The sequence below is a fragment of the Phodopus roborovskii genome, unplaced genomic scaffold (genome assembly GCF_943737965.1).
Source record: "Phodopus roborovskii unplaced genomic scaffold, PHOROB, whole genome shotgun sequence".
NCBI classification, from domain to species: domain Eukaryota; kingdom Metazoa; phylum Chordata; class Mammalia; order Rodentia; family Cricetidae; genus Phodopus; species Phodopus roborovskii.
The window spans coordinates 2,879,829-2,897,198 of record NW_026126410.1 but is presented as its reverse complement, the minus strand read 5'-3'; the positions used below and the strand labels follow the sequence as shown (position 1 = coordinate 2,897,198).

Genomic DNA, 17,370 nt, shown 5'->3' with positions numbered 1-17,370 from the left:
TACTTATTAAATTGTACCTTCTGTTAACAACTACTTTTAGTACTTGTTTATCCTAAAAAGAAATACGTGATTGTCATAATAAGCACTGATTAACAACTTAAAGAATTTACTTGCATGTTTCAAAAGCACACCGAGTCCCTTAAAAGAATGTAGGCAACTGTTGCTGTCCATGTGAGAAATTCAGAGAAATGAAAAACATCAAAATTAAAACAGCCTTTCTGAAAACTTCCTAAGTATATTTAATTTAATCTGCAAATTATCCAGCATTTCTAAAATGAAGAAAAGAGACGCTAGATCAAACTGATTAGCTCACTGTTTGTACCATTAGATTTCACTAACATTTCTTTAACAGAAGCCTGGAGTTATCAAGCCCTTAAAACCACACATCATTGTCAGCCTCCCAAGTTCCAATTGAACTTTTCGTCTTCCCTGTACTGGTTTTCAAGCAGTTGAAGGGAAATGTTCATTATGTTTCCTTTAGAGTAACATAAAAATCCCTCCAAAGAAGACCTTGATCCCTTTTGTATGAAATCTTTACCAGGCATAGATATAGAGCCTGACCTGAGGCAGGAAGCATGTTTATGTCTCTTTACTCATTGCTGTTTTATTGGAAGCTGCCGATACACAAGGGTCCAGGAGGTCAGTGGAGACTGCGGAGACTGTGCTTCTCCACCTACTCAGTAAAGACCTACAACTGATTTCCACTCATGGTCTTTATCACTGTTTCCTCCCGTTTCTCTCCCTTTCAGATCGAATTAGATCTTACCTGTCTTCAGACGCTGCATTAACCCTGTTCTGGGTTGGGAGTACCAGGAGGCTCGCCTTGGTTATTAACCCAACATTCTGAATTGGTTTCAGTGCCGTTAGTACTGCTTTTCTCTAGGGGTGGGGTCCTTTCTTACTCCCCTGTGATCTAGTTCTTACCTGTTGTTCCAGCATATGATCTAGGTTTAACTTGGATTTCCCTGTTGATGCATATCATGGATGAACATTGTTGTTGTTTGGTTTTTCGAGACAGGATTTCTCTGATGCTTTGGAGCCTGTCCTAGAACTAGCTCTTGTAGAGCAGGCTGGTCTCTAACTCACAGAGATTTGCATGCCTCTGCCTCCTGAGTGCTACACTATCACCGCTGCCCTTTTAAAAGTAACAAACTGACACTTGGGCCAATAATGCTAGTCATGAAATAATGAATTAGGGACTTGGAGTGTTCGTTTCTATGGGCAAGGCCTTCAGCCCTTTCTGGAGTCTCTGACATCGGTGTTGCTGAAGAATAATCCTTCAAACAACTTACGCTTGGTAACATATTTTAATTCTCACCGGTGGCAGAAAAAATCTGAAGTTGCCCTTAACTCTTCCTCTGGTTACCACTTTTTGTATAGTGGAGCATTAGATTTAGGCTGACAACAGTGTTGGCACACCTGAACACTTGTAGACACTGTCACTCAATCAACTGCCATGTTATACCTGTTCAAATGAGATATGCTGGTTACTTGTTTAATTGGAGGGCCACCAGTGACTTGAATAATGGATATTTCTGAAAATACAAATACTATATGCACAGCATGAAGGTGAGTTAAGTACCAACTCTACCTGGGAGCCAGCAGGTATTCTTGGGGACTAATTACCACATTTATTTTCTCGTAGTTCAGCACCTTCCTAATTACAATTATATTTCATGCCCATCTTATCAGGGTCCTTGAAGAGAATAAAATATAAATCAAGGAGACTACCAACATTTTTGTCTAAGCATACCGCCAGTAATTTCTTCCAAAGATCTGATGTTAGATAACATTATATACAGGTTTAGAGTGAAAAATAGGCCTAATAGAATTCATGGTTCACCAGCTTCAAATGAATTAAATAGAGATACACTTCCATTGTAAAATAGCTCATAATTACATGTGTTACACTAAGTAAAATTTAGACATCACTACAGGTTCTCCCATCATTTGTTTTGTTTTGTTTGTTTGTTTGTTTGTTTTGTTTTTTGTTTGTTTGTTTGTTTTCTGACTTTTAAAAGTAGATTGTTACTGTTAAATGTGTGGTTGACACAATTCTGATTTTCTTCTTATTCAGTCATTGCGCAATTCTGTCAGGGACATTTATATCTCATCAATGTTTGTCAGCTGGTACAGATGTCAAATGCTATAACATTTTGTACAGCGAAGAATACATTTTAAGCCTAGTCTACATGCTCTTTTTCTGTGTTGTACCTTCCTCCTCCTGAGCTGTTTTCATTTTTTGAGTCTTTGAAATAACTGAGAGCAATTGCTCTCCATGGCTAAGGTTGTTGTTCCATCTTAGATATCTCCCATATTATTATTTAACTAGTTCAAGAATACCGAAAAACAATTATCAGGTGTTTTAAGTGTTAATCACTTTCTTAGTCTTGCTGTCTTAATATCATTAAAAAGAAGATTTATTTTTATAAGTGGAAAAATATGAGAAATACTGGATCAATAACCATATGGTGGTTAGCTCAAGCCAAAAATGTTTAAGTCTTGATAAAAAACATTCTTTATAAAAAGTATAATTAAGCATTACTTTATTCTTTAAACACGATACCAAAATAAAATTTATTTTGGAAAAGGAAAATTCATATTATGTTTGATAATTCTCTTGAATGCATATATTCACATATTTACATATAAATGCTAAAAAGGAAAATTAGAAGTAGAAATGGGCCCTAGAGAAATGATCAAAATATAAATAGAAGTGATGAACACTTGACATTTCTATATACAGATCATGTAAATGTGCATAGTTTAATACATAGAGAATTAAATAACTTCTAACCAAAAACTAAACCACTCAAGCTAATATAATTTTGTAAAATGCTGCACTTTAAAATAAGCTAATTCAAATATGACTTTGCAAGCAAAAAAATTGTATTAGTATAGATTAGTATCCTAAGCTCTGGTTTCATTTTAACAATATATTAATTACTTTCTGTTGTTTTCTCATACTTTTAGTAAAGTAACTAATATCAAAATTTATAGGCACACTATTATATTGTGCTTTATTAAAATCATACTTTTAGTGTGAAAAGTACAGAAAGTTAAAATAGGAACAAAGCCTTTTGGTTTGTTAGTAAGTTCCTGTATGTCCTGGTAAGAAATAGGGACTTTGAACCTAAACATATTAAAACCAGTTAATGTGTTTTGAGATCATGTGAGGCCTCACAATCCTTAACATGTCTGCTGTGGCTTCTGCAGGACCAATGCCTTCAATGTCACACTAACTTCTCAGTGGCATCTTCTCCAACCACTTCACAGAATTACTCTTCTGTACTTGACTGACAAAGTATTTTAAATGTCTTTGTGCTCCCCAAAAAAATGACATCTATGCCCATGGCTATAATGACTACCTAAACCACATCTGAAACACATACTTCTAACCTTGACATCTCCTTGGAAGTCCAATTACACTTGAAAATGTCCAGTTGGACTTGATGAAGATGAAAACTGAGCACATAATCTTTCTCCTCCAACACTTATGCTCCTCCAATCTCCCCTGCTTGGCTGACAGACAACACACAAATACTCTCACTTGCATAGAAGTGGAAGTTACGCTCAGCAGCACCAACCCCCTTTCTCACTTCTCATATCCTGAGTCATTGTCACTTATTTTACTTCCTATTCGTTTCTTAGATTCAGTCACCTTCCCTGTATCATCCATTGTCCTCTCCCAAATTCTTCTACACCCTACCCTATTTGTCACATTGTCTAAATGGATTCCTAACATCCAGTTTTGCATCTCTCTAGCCCGTTCGTTATCTGTGCTACAGCAAACCATAGTTTGATAGTGTCATGTACACACTTCCTAATCACTCTTCATAGAAACACAAATTTCAGCATGAGAGGGTTCTGTCCCATGCGTTCCCTGCCCACCTCACCAGCTTTATTCTGAGCTACATTTCTATTGGCTTCTGCATGTCAATTATGACTGTACTGTGGTTTCTAAAACTGGTCAGGTGTGTGTATTATGTGATGGGGGACACTAGTGACACTGTGCTCATGCAGAGGTCACAAGGCCAATCGGTGAAGTCAGTTGCTTCCTTCCACCTTTTCATGGATTCCAGATACCTAACTCAGGTCTCACCAGACTTGCACAGTAAAATACCTTTACCTGCTGAGCCACCTCATCAGCCTTCACCATCCTGTAATTTTACAGGATTTTAGACCATCAGCCTCTCCAATAAACTTCCCATCACTTTGCATGATGGGAATCCTTGAGGTCAATCCTTCACATTTCTTTTTCAAAGAATAGTGGACATTCTAAGAGACAGGCAGAGATGTTAACTTCATCTAAAGCCATCCACAATCAGTCTTATGTCACATTGCTGCTGTGTGAAAATTAAGTTCATGGGCAGGAGGGGAGTTGTCTATATTCTTTGAAATAGTGTCTACGGATCCCCTTCATGACTCCAATGCTGACACTGATTTTTTTTTTACCCTAGAGTTTATAAAACCAAATTAAATGTCTTCCTCTGAGCTGCCTTTAATGGGGCACACTTCGGTGTGCATCCATGTTGCTTTGTCCAGTGTGTATTTCAACTGCCTCAAGAAGTTTCAGTTCTGGGACAGCACCAGCTCTGTTGCTGTGGATGTGTTAGACATTTGTCCTGATCCCGGTGTGTGCTTCCTTTCTGGTCAATGTACTTTCTTCCTTCATTTCTTCCTTATTGCAAGGCTTTTTTTTCCTCCTTTGATATCAATGTCAACAGCTTGGGGATTTTTTGGTGCTCAAGCCAGGACTGAGAGAAACTTCCATAAGAGGAAAGCTATGTGGACCAGAGAAAATCATGTAGGCTCAGCATCTACAAACAGCATGGATACAATGATCTCACCAGTACAGGCCATTTTCCCCTCTGTGGATATGTTTGATATTAATGAAGAGCTTCACCAGTCTCCATGAGTGATATATTCTATACACATAATTTTGAAGATTCATGTACTCTACAATTAGTTTAAAAAAAAAACACCACCTCATATAACTAAAACCTGGAATCTATTTTCTACTAGCCCCCACCCCCTCTCCTATCAAATAGAGCATAGATAGCAGATATACGGTCTTCATTAGTGGGCCCATAGTAACATCACTAATCAGTCATTTTCAGAAACTTCTAAATGACATTTGATGATCCTTAATTATTATTGACATATAAGCGGGCACCATTAGTCAATCAAAGCTGGCTCAAAAAGAATTGAGGTTTATTTTCCATTTTAGAAAAAGGAGTGATGATATTTCCTCCAAAGAGTGTTTATTAAAGTGTAGATTTCATGAGATAGGGGAAAGGAGAATGGAAGACCCCTCTTATAGCTCTCCCACAGTAGCACATTGGACTCAATTAGATTTATTAAATTAGCTAATTGTCATGTTGGAAGGCACAGGCGAGCTGAGATGAGAAACAAAACAAATAGGTTGCAGCAGAATGGATGGGGCACTGGGGAAGCGTTTAGCCTTACTAAACTCTGGGAAGCCCATCCTAATGAGATGCACCAGGGGCAGAAGAGTCTGCAGAAGTCTCCAAGCTCAGCGAGCATGCTGTGGGACCAAAGACTTAGTGAGGAGTGATCAACCGCTCCAACTGACATGCAGGGAGACTAAAGAGATGTTTAATTAATGGTAAAGTTTATCGAACCAATCATTCCAATCCTAGCTGTGTTTGCTATGAACGCAAAGTCCACGATGAGGAGAAAGCTTCTGTGCTGAGGACAAAATGCGATTTGGGATGCTTACATTAAGTAACTCAAAACCTGTATCAGTATATTTGCCTACATAAATATATCTCACTTTCAAAAGGCAAGAGGAGCCCCTGCCATACACACTCTGCTTTTCCTTTCTACTTTGTCAGAATGGCTATTCATGGAAACCTTTATCTTGTTGGCTGATGCCAGGAACCAACTCCGATGATTGTGTGTGTGCCCAGGCCTCCTTGGAGAGCACCACCAGCTGCCCTCCACCCTTTTACAAAGGCTGTTTAGTTGTCAGCAATGACTGAGGATTCAGCTATGCGTAATGGCAGCCAGGTGGTCTTATAGTTCCTCAAATCCCCTTTTGTCTTGTTAGAATGTTAATATCAAGGGGGGAAATAAAAGTCAAACTTAAAAATAGCATCATGAACATCTTTGTTTTTCTCCATTTGGACTTCCTACTGGATTTCATAAAATGGCAGCCATCACCAAAAAGAGTCATTTCCTTTGCAGGTGTTCAAAAACCTTGGAAATTTTAGTGTTTTGTATTCTTTAATTCATAATTTTAAAATTTGAAGATGACCATATTTATCGTATTTTGCCTCCAGTACCTTAGATAAAACCATGGATATTTGCAGCAAAAAAAAAAAAAAAAAAAAAAAAAAAAAAAAAAAAAAAAAAAAAAAAAAAAAAAAAGAAAAAAGAAAAAGTCTATTAACCTAATCCTGCATGTCATTTGGCTTACATTGGGAAACACTCTAAAAGTCTATCATTGTTGATTACTTTGGGAAGCTAATGTCATTTTCAGCCAGGTAACAGACCTGAGTGGTAGAGATCCCTCTCTGATGATCAGTTTAATACGGCCCATGTTGAGCTTTTCCCTGTTAGAGGAACATTCATGCTACCATGCTGAGTTGATATAGATGATTGAAGTATGATGTGGAAACATGATGTGCAACAAAAATATTATTATATATGTGTTTCTAGTCTTTCTTCACAATCTCTCCAGTTTTCAGTACAAGGAATACCAGAAATTACCTGACTTACAGGAATCACAGTCAGATGTTTTTTTCTACTTATAAATTCATACTGAATCTTAAATGATCTCATTTGAATAGAGCACTGCTACTGCATTTTCCTGGGTGACGAAAGCTGTGGATGCTCAGAACAAGTTTGCAGAGGTGGTTTCCACAGCACTTTGTGCAACTCATCATCTCCACTGATGTACCCCACTAAGGACCTTGAGTTAATGCCACAGGCATCCTGCCAGTTGGCTTCTGTGGTAATTTGGGGAAGAGAAAAATTCAGGATTGAGTTATTAACTAGAGAATGTGGAGAGATCCACTACCAACATTCTTGCCTTTAGTGCTCTTAAGAAACCTTGGTTTGCTTAGCAAAGCATTAGAAACACCTGTGTGAGTCCAACGGGCCTGTCACATTATTTCAAGCATCAGAAACCACGTTTCTTTTATTTTTGTTAATTTATTTTATATAACCTAGTCCATTTAAATGAAAACAAACATTTATAGACAATATTTGGGAATTTGGGCGTTGTTCTTGCCAAACTACTTCCTGCTGGTAAGGGGCACTATAATGGGGGATTCGAAGAAGATAAAGAAATCCTGGCTGTAGTCTGTAAGGCTGCTTTGTCCAGCTGTTTGGAATGTAGGATCACCTGGTACTCTGTTTCAGGTGGTCTTGCTTGATCAAACCACATTAGTCTGGAAGGAATCCACATCTTTTCATTTTCTGTGGAAACAAAAATAGAAATCCTTTTCCCCAGTAACTTGTCCTTGAACTTAAATTTTGTAGTCAAAGCATTTTTTTTAATTTAATTTATTATTCTACATGTCGATCCCAGTTCCCTCTCCCTCCCTCCCTTCTTCCCTCCCTCCCTACATCCCTCCTCTCCCTTCCTCCCTCCCTTTTACCCTCTCTGCCCTCTCACATGCACTCTAAACACCCTCCCCCTCCCATCCCCCCACCCCAATTCCATATGTAGGGGAATGCCATCCAGTTGGGGTCATGTAGGTCTGACACGTCATGTGAAGTAGGGACTAGGGCTTCTCTCCTGTCTCTAGATTAAGGCAGTTATCCCTCCATGGTGGATGTGTTCGCAAAGTCCTTTTGTGCACCAGGGATACATCCTGGCTCCACTGTCTGAAGTCCCTTAGAATGCTCAGTCCTTCTGGCTGAGACCCATATTCAGGGGGGCCTGAGTCAGTCCCATGCTGGCTTCCCAGCTATCAGACTGGTGGCCTGTTAACTCCTCCTTGTTCAGGTAAGCTGTCTGTATGTATTTCTGCCACCTGGTCTTGTCCTCTCCATCTGCATCTGGGTTCTAGTTCAACTCAGTGTTTATGTATGGGTGTTTGATCCTGTTTCCAACAGGCATTAGTTGAGGGCTCCATGGATGACTTAGTTGTTGATCTCACTCTCCAGGAAGGGCATTTATGATAGCCTTTCCACGGAAGCTCAAATTGTTAGTTGGGAGCAGTCTTGTAGTTCTCTAGACCTTTCTTTGTGTTCAATTTTATCTTCAAACCAATATTGGCACCCTCTTTTATGTTCTCTCTCTCTGCGTCTCTCTCTCTCTCTGTCTGTCTGCATCTCTCTCTCTCTCTCTCTCTCTCTCTCTCTCTCTCTCTCTCTCTCTCTCTCTCTCTCCTGTGTTCTGTTTCTAACCAGGCTCAATCTTCCTGGTCACACATGTTTTCCTTTCCTCCTCCTCATTTTCTCCTACTTCTCTCTCCATTCGCTGCCCCCCCCCACTTCACCTGAGCTCTGGGGGACTTGTCCCTGCCCAGTTCTGTGAGGGACTTTATATGACTCTCTTAGAATACACCTTGTATCCTAGTTCCTCTGATGGTGTGAATTATAGGCTGGTGATCCTTTGATCTAGGTCTAAAATCCATATATGAGTGAGTACATATTGTGTTCCTCTTTTTGTGACTGGGTTACTTCATTCAGGATGGTTTCTTCAAGTGTAATCCACTTGCCTGCGAATTTCAAGATACCATTATTTTTTTCTGCAGAATAGTATTCCATTGTGTAGATGTGCCAAATCTTCATTAACCATTCTTCAAATGAGGGGCTCTGTAGTAGAGCTTAAAGTCAGCAAAGGTGATGCCTCCTGAAGTTCTTTTATTGTATAGGGTTGTTTTGGCTATCCTGGGTCTTTTCTTTTTCCATATAAAGTTGATTATTATCCTTTCAAGTTCGGCGAAGAATTGTGGTGGGATTTTAATGGGGATTGCATTGAATCTCTGGATTGCTTTTGGCAAGATTGTCATTTTTCCTATGTTTTCCTACCTATCGAATAGCATGGGAGATCTTTCAATTTTCTGGTATGTTCTTTAATTTCTTTCTTTAGAGCCACAAAGTTCTTATTATATAGGTCTTTTACTTGTTTGGTAAGTGTTATACCAAGATACTTTATGTTGCTTGTGGCTATTGTAAAGGGTGATGTTTCTCTGATTTCTTTCTCTGTCTCTATGTAGTCTGAAAAAAGTAGGGCTACGGATTTTTTTTAATTTATCTTGTATCCTACTAGTTGGCTGAAGGTGTTTATCAGCTGTAGGAGTTCCCTGGTAGAGTTTATTGGGTCGCTTATGTAAACTATCATATCATCTGAAAATAGAGACAGTATGACTTCTTCCTTTTCAATTTGGATCCACTTGATCTCCTCTTGTCTTATAGCATTAGCTAGAACTTCTAGTAGGATATTGAAGAGATGTGGAGAGAGAGGGCAGCCTTGTCTTGTTCCTAATTTTAGAGGAATTGGCTTAAGTTTCTCTCCATTCAGTTTGATGTTGGCAGTTGGTTTGCTGTATATTGCTCTTATTATGTTTAGGTATGTTCCTGTTATCCCTGACTTCTCCAAGACCTTTATCATGAAAGGGTGTTGAATTTTGTCGAAGGCTTCTTCCGCATCTAGGGAGATAATCATATGGTTTTTCTTTTTCTGTTTGTTTATATGGTGGATCACGTTGATAGATTTCAGTATGTTAAACCATCCCTGCATTCCAGGGATGAAGCCTACTTGGTCATGGGGGATGATTTCTCTGATGTATTCTTGAATTCGGTTTGCCAGTATTTTATTGAGTATTTTTGCATCGATGTTCATCAGGGATATTGGTCTGTAGTTTTCTTTCTTAGTTGTGTCTTTGTGAGGTTTGGGTACCAAAGTTATTGTGGCCTCATAAAAAGTTTGGCAATAAACCTTCTGTTTCTATCTTGTGGAACAGTTTGAGGAGTAGTGGTATTAGTTCTTCCTTGAATGTCTGGTAGAATTCTGCACTGAATCCATCTGGCCCTGGACTTTTTTTGGTTGGAAGGCTTTCGATGACTGCTTCTATTTCATTGCTGGTTATAGGTCTATTTAAGTTGTTTGTCTGTTCTTGATTTAATTTTGGTAAGTGATAGTTATCCAGAAATTTGTCCATTTCCTTTGAATTTTCAAGTTTTGTGGAATACAGATTTTCAAAGTATGACCTGAAAATTCTCTGGATTTCCTCTGTGTCTGTTGTTATGTTCCCCTTTTCGTTGTTTCTGATTTTGTTAATTTGCATGTTCTCTCTGTGCTTTTTCATTAATTTGGATAAAGGTTTGTCTATCTTTTTGATTTTTCTCAAAAAACCAACTCTTCGTTGCATTGATTTTTTTGTATTGTTTTCCTGGTTTCTATTTTGTTGATTTCAGCCCTCAAGTTGATTATTTCCTGGCGTCTACTTCTATGGGGTGAATTCGCTTCTCTCTGTTCTAAGGCTTTTAGTTGCACTGTTAATTCTCTTATGTGACTATCTTCTATTTTCTTCATATGGGCACTTAGTGCAAAGAACTTCCCTCGTAGCACTGTTTTCAAGGTGTCCCATAAGTTCGGGTGTGTTGTATCCTCATTCTCGTTGAATATTAGAAAGTCCTTAATTTCTTTCTTTATTTCTTCTTTGACCCACGAGTGGTGCACATGCACATTGTTCAGTTTCCATGAGTTTGCAGGTTTTCTGCTATTTGTGTTGTTGTTGAATTCCAATTTTAAAGCATGGTGGTCCGATAAGATACAGGGGACTATTCCTATTCTCTTGTATCTGTTGAGATTTGTTATGCCACCTAGTATGTTGCTGATTTTAGAGAAGGTTCCATGTGGAGCAGAGATGAAGGTATATTCTTTTGTGTTAGGATGGAATGCTCTATAGATGTCTGTTAACCCCAGTTGTGACATAACTTCTGTTAGTTCTTTTGTTTCTTTGTTGAGTTTCTGATTTGTGGTCCTGTCTTGTGTTGAGAGTGGTGTATTGAAGTCTCCCACTATAAGTGTGTGAGGTTTTATATGAGCTTTGAGTTTTAGTAGTGTTTCTTTTACGAATGTGGGTGCCTTTATATTAGGGGCATAGATGTTCAAAAACTGAGACTTTGTGTTGATGGATTTCTCCTCCGATGAATATGAAATGACAGTCTTCATCTCTTTTGATTAATTTTGGTTTGAAGTCTAACTTGTTAGATATTAGGATAGACACGCCTGCTTGCTTCTTATTTCCATTTGATTGGAAAATCTTTTCCCAACCCTTTACCCTGAGGTAATGTCTATCTTTGAAGCTTAGATGTGTTTCTTGTATGCAGCAGAAGGATGGATTCTGTCTTCGTATCCCTTCTGTTAGCCTGTGTCTTTTTATAGGTGAGTCAAGACCATTAATGTTGAGGGTGAGTAAGGACCATTGATTGTTGATGCTTGTTTGATTTAGGTTTGTTGTTGGCAGTGGTATTGTGAATATATTAGTTTTGCTTTACCCTTGGTTTCTGGTGTAGTTGGATTATCTGTTGCCTACATTTTTGTGGGCATAGTTACCTTCCTTGGCTTGGAGTTTTCCTTCCAATAATTTCTGTAGTGCCGGATTTGTAGATACGTATTGGGAAAATCTGGTTTTTTCATTAAATATCTTGCTTTCTCCATGTATAGTGATTGAGAGTTTTGATGGATATAGTAGCCTAGGCTGGCATCCGTGTTCTCTTAATACTTTTAGAACATCTATCCAGGACCTTCTGGCCTTGAGGGTTTCCATGGAGAAGTCAGGTGTAATTTTGATAGGTCTGCCTTTATATGTTACCTGTCCTTTTTCCTTCGCTGCTCTTAATATTCTTTCTTTATTCTGTATGCCAGGTGTTTTGATTATTATATGTCGAGGGGTCTTTTTTCTTTGGTCCAGCCTATTTGGGGTTTGGCATGCTTCTTGTACTTTCATGGGCATGTCCTTCTTCAGATTTGGAAAGTTTTCCTCCATCATTTTTTTAAATATGTTTTGGGCACCTTTGAGCTGGGCTTCCTCACCTTCCTCTATGCCTATTATTCTTAGGTTTGGCCTTTTCATGGTGTCTCACATTTCTTGGCTGTTTTGTGTTAAGGATTTGTTGGATTTATGATTTTCTTTGGTCGATGAATCTATTTCTTCTAGTTTATCTTCTGCGCCTGAGATTCTCTCTTCCATCTCTTGAATTCTGTTGGTTATGCTTGTGTCTGTAGTTCCCAATTTTTTGCCCAGTTTTTCTATTTCCAGCATTCCTTCAGTTTGTGTTACCTTTATTTTCTCTATTTCAGTTTTCAAGTTTTGAACCGTTTCCTTCACCTGCTTAATTGTTTTTTCTTGGCTTTCTGTACTTTCCTTAAGGAATTTGTTCATTTCTTCTACTTTTTTTTTGTTTGTTTGTTTTTTCCTCCATTTCTTTAAGGGATTTTCTCACATCTTCTTTGAGGGCCTCTATCATTTTTATGATGGTAATTTTTAAGTTGTTCCCTTCTGCTTCCTCTGCGTTTTTTTTTTTTTTTTGTGTGTGTGTGTGTGTGTGTGTGTGTGTGTGTGTGTGTGTGTGTTCTGTTCTAGTTGGTGTAGATTCCCTAGATTCTGGTGGTGTCATGCTTGTCTTTCTGTTGTTAGGTGTTTTCTTGTATTGCCTTCTTCCCATAGCTTCTTCCAGTAGGTGTTGGTGGGTTCTTCCCTTCTCTCTATGGTACTTCCCCGGTGGGCTTAGGTGGGTCAGAGATTCAATATCTATAGCTCTCTGTGGTCCAAGCTCTCTAGGAGGTCTCTCCACAGACAGGGACCCAAGGATTGGGTCAAGGATGAGGATCCAGTAGAAGATGCCAGCAGGAATTCACAGTGGTCTCGCAGAAATAGGCGGATCTCTGGGAGGGGCTCAGGACTCCAGCAGAGGACTGGAGGTGGGGGTCAGAGACTAAGCAGGTGGAAATTACGGGTGGTCCTGTGTGAATAGTCAGGTCTCCTTTGTTCAGAGTTGCTCCAAGAAGTCTCCGAAGTAGGGTAGACTGTTGGATCCACCCTCTGTCCCAGAGCTTAACCAGAGCGGCAGGACCCGTGGGCAGGGTAGGGCACGGGGGGGGGGGGCAGGCTCGCAGTGGGGATGGGTGGGGGTGTATCAGAGCTCCAAGGGTGCTCTCAATTGGGACAGGAGACAAGAGCAGCAGGATCAGGGGCCAACCCAGGGACTTCAGGGGGGTGGGGAGAGGTTGCACGGGAGAGGCAGTCCTGATTGTGCCCAGACTCACCTCTGGCCAATAGCTGGCGGAAGAGGACAAAGGCTGAGCTGAAACTTGGGAAGGTTTTGCAGGATAGTTGAATCTCAGTGGAAACTGGAACTCTCCAGCTGAGGCCTCTTTCTTTAGCCCACAAGTTTCTTTTCTTTTCATCTTGTTTTTGATATTCTCAATAACAACCCAAAGGTTTTTAAAAATTATTTCTTTCATTTTTGAGATTAAGGTATAATGCATAATTGCTTTCTTCTCTACCTCTAAGTCCTCCCATATACCACTTCTTACTCTCTTTCAAATTAATGGCCCCCTTTTTTTATTATTCATTGATATTCCTAAACACATGCAAACAATCTGTTATGTCTATACTACCTTACTTGTTATATTTGCTTTCAGGGCTGATGATTTGGTAGTGGATAACCAATATCTATGATCTTCTCCAAAGAAGACTATTTCTCCTGCTTTCAGCATTCCTTAGTCTCCTGTAATCAGAGCTGCACCCATAAAGTCTCACAAACTTGACTACAATAACATGAGCTGAACAAAGGCAACAGCAACAGACATACTGACATGGACAGGAAAAGCCCACAAGGCCTCTGCCCTACACAAAGTTTTGTAGTTGCTGCTGTGTTAGGGTTTCTTTGTTTATGTGTTGGTATCGTGGATTTAACTTCAGGGCATGCCAGGCAAGCACTCTATCACTACATTGCACTGGCTCACTCTTTTTTTTTTTTTTAAACATTCCTGGCAGATTTGATATTTTTATTTACTTTAGATTGTTTTCCCAACACTAATCTATTTTATGTAACAACAGTAAAGAGTAACTACTTTTTATGTCAGTGTAGTAGTACAAATTGCAATGCCAATAATTTAAGGTCTCTATAACAGCACTAATGGGTTGATCAATTTCAGGTTTTTCCAGATTATACTTACTAGAGGTCATAAAAAAAACATCCTCCCATATTGTTCTCGAATTTTCCTTTATAATTAACACACATTCCAAACACAGGCTGTGCACATGTGGGCCCTTTGCTGGTTTTAGATTTGGAAAACAGAGCAAGTTTGGATTCAGCTATGTTTGCTCTCCTTAAGAGCCACCTACCAATCCTGCTTTCCCTCTGTCCTGCCCTTGTTCCTGGGAGCCTCCACTCCCACCCAGGCTATACTGCAGCCCCTTGCTGTGTTCCACGCAGGCCTGCACCTAGTGGAGCAAGAAGCTCCCAGCTCTGAACAAGGGGAGGCTGAGAACTTGTTTAGAATTTTCTGGTCTATCTAATGAGATCAGCTTGGTGGTATATATACTAAAATGGACTTTTTCCTGGACCAGAAGAGAGGCATTGTATTTTACATGTGTATCATATTTAGTCTGCTTAGAAAAGAGAATATGATTTTCATGAATCATTTCTTCACAATAAACTCTTGATACATTACTTCAGTTGTTCAAAATACAGACACAGCATACACACACACACACACACACACACACACACACACACACGCATGCATATTCACAGTTTTACATAGAAGCCTAAGATGGAATAAATTATATAATAGGATAGGATAAAACAATGTAGGCTTTTTAGGGAATTTTTATCCTGGTTCTTACCTTGTCTAATACCCACTCGAAAGGAGTTTTTAAATCCTGTAATTTGTCATAGTATTGATTTGCATAACAAACGCACATGAACACCCAAACTGGGACTTCTTATGAGGCCACTAGCATTGTTAGAAAGATTGACTAAGACAATTTCCTTTTGCTACTTCACAAATTCACACTTTAGGATTTATTTGGGGTGTCTTTAGGGGAAAGGAAAACAGAGCAGAGGTCTTAGAGGCACTGAGAAAGGTAAGGAGCTTATGGCTGCTTTATCAAACAATGATGCAAACCACAGAAACCTATGGTGAGGCCAGAAAATACATTGTACATTTCCCTGGAGCACAAAGCACTGCTGTGATCATTTGAAGCTAGGGACTATCTAATTCTAAGGGAGAGTTTATTTGTATAACTAGATAAAGTACTGTTCATATCTCGTCTAGTACGGGATGCTTCTTGTGATTTTTCGATATTAATTAATTTATGTGCTATGATATTGAATTGGTAACTTTCTCTCCTTTAAGCAGTAGAGTTCTGCTAAGAGAATTCTTTGCCCTCCATCCTCTGCAGCCTTCCCTTCTGATTAGCCAATACCACTATCTCAGAAATTTGTAGTATTTTGTTTTGTTAATTACTTGCTTAAGTCAGGAATGTGAGCTGAATGAGAGAGGGGGGAATTGGCTGAGCTGCAATCATTTGGCTTGTCTGAACTGATTTGAATGGATGGGGACTGTTTGCTCCTGGGAGCCTTTTTGTCCAGCAAAACACCTAAGAACTCTACCAGAAAGGCAGCATTCTAATCCCAAACTCTGCCATTCTCTGACAAGTGACTTTGGTTCTACACTTCCCTCTGACCTTTACATAATGAAGATAATAATATTTGCCCGGCGGTGTGGATGAAATCTTCCACTGTGTTGCTGGCAATCCTTCACATTGATGAAATAGTCCCTGCTTTAAGACTCTGTTCTGTAAATAAGATGGGCTTTACAATTTGATTCTTCCTCTGAATAGGTGCATACATGAAGGGATGCAGAAGCCACGAGTTGCCACATATCTGGGGATACAATCATAGGTAATATTTGCTGACAGTTTCCTCATGCCAGACATTGAACAGTATCTCATTTAATGCTGTGGCATCTCTGGAAATATGATATTCCCTTTATATTGGAAAAGGGATAAAAGCGCTGAAAGAGTAAGACAATCCCCAGATAACCCAGTGAGTGAGTGAAGGAGCCAAAACATGATATAAACATCTCCCACGCCCAAGGGCAGTGAAAATTAAACCATGCTGAAGCTGTATCTGGGTGTGTAATAGAGCACTCTTACTCAGACTGAATTTTGGCATAGGATAGGGTTAACCATCTGGTTAAGGACATTACCCCCTTTCTGAAACCGCTCTCATAAAAAATCCTTTAATGGATTATTGGTTTGTAGTGACAGCAGCCTGGTACCCTACTTCTGGTAGTAACCCCACCCTTTGGTAATCCATTCTTCTATTCTCTAAATTCCTGAGAAAGTAAATTAAAAAAAAAAAAAAAAAAAAAAAAAAAAAAAAAAACTGTGTCATTGGTAAGCCTGTCATCCAATGCTCACTGAAGCCTACACTAGGAGAGGTAGATGGCATGCTATAGACAATCTCTCCTCTACTATTCAGCATCTTTAGTTCTATAAAGGCAATGCCCATCCCATGACTATAGCCACAATGATTAAGTTCTATGGTGTTTTCAGGGGAAGCATTCTACTTGGATATGCCAGTCCTATTAGTAAAGGACAAGATCAGAACAAGCCTTGAAAAGTCAAATGGACCTTCACACCATTTCCCTTGGAAAAGTTACAGTAGAAAAGGAATATTTACTTGAGTTTTTCTGGTTGGATATGTGAGACATGGATGCCTAAAGAGATACAGCAAATTAGATGTGCTAATTACTGTGCAGAGCTAAGTATCACTAAGCTGCTCTGTTCCAACGTGTCTTCAGCTTCTGCCTTCCATGAAACTTATCTGGTAGAGCCTTGGGAACAACTCAAACCATACTTAGCTATGTTTTAAAAGCAAACCCCATAAGTTGTCACTTGATGACAATCATGGCACTCACTAGCATCACATGTGCCAGTGGTTTTCCATGAGTGAAAGACCAGTTTCACATTGACTTTTAGGGTTCCATTTACCCATCTCTTCAGCACCCGGCCCTGCCTGAGACTGCATCCTGTGCACCAGTGAGTCCTGAGAGTTCTTTTCCACACCAGCACAGTCTATGCCGGGCCTTAGCTCATGATGGACCTTCCTCTTCACTGGCAAACTTCTTCTTATTCATCACACACACACACACACACACACACACACACACACACACACACACACACACAAAGCCCACTTAAAAATACATCCAAATTTATGAGAAATTCTGTTATACATTATAAAGAATGTCATTCATTTCTATCAAAATGGTTTATCAAACCTTGTATGTATGTGTGTGTGTGCTGTATAGTACATGCATGCTAGTGTACAAGTTATACACATGTACAGTGGAGGCCAGAAGAG

General features: G+C 39.3%; 1 protein-coding gene across 8 annotated transcripts in view; it reads left to right on the top strand.

The window, feature by feature from the left end:
- The window catches only part of Tenm3 (teneurin transmembrane protein 3), a 1,243,671-nt gene that overhangs the window by 528,171 nt on the left and 698,130 nt on the right, over positions 1 to 17,370 (top strand). The gene's annotated exons all lie outside the window — the stretch shown is intronic.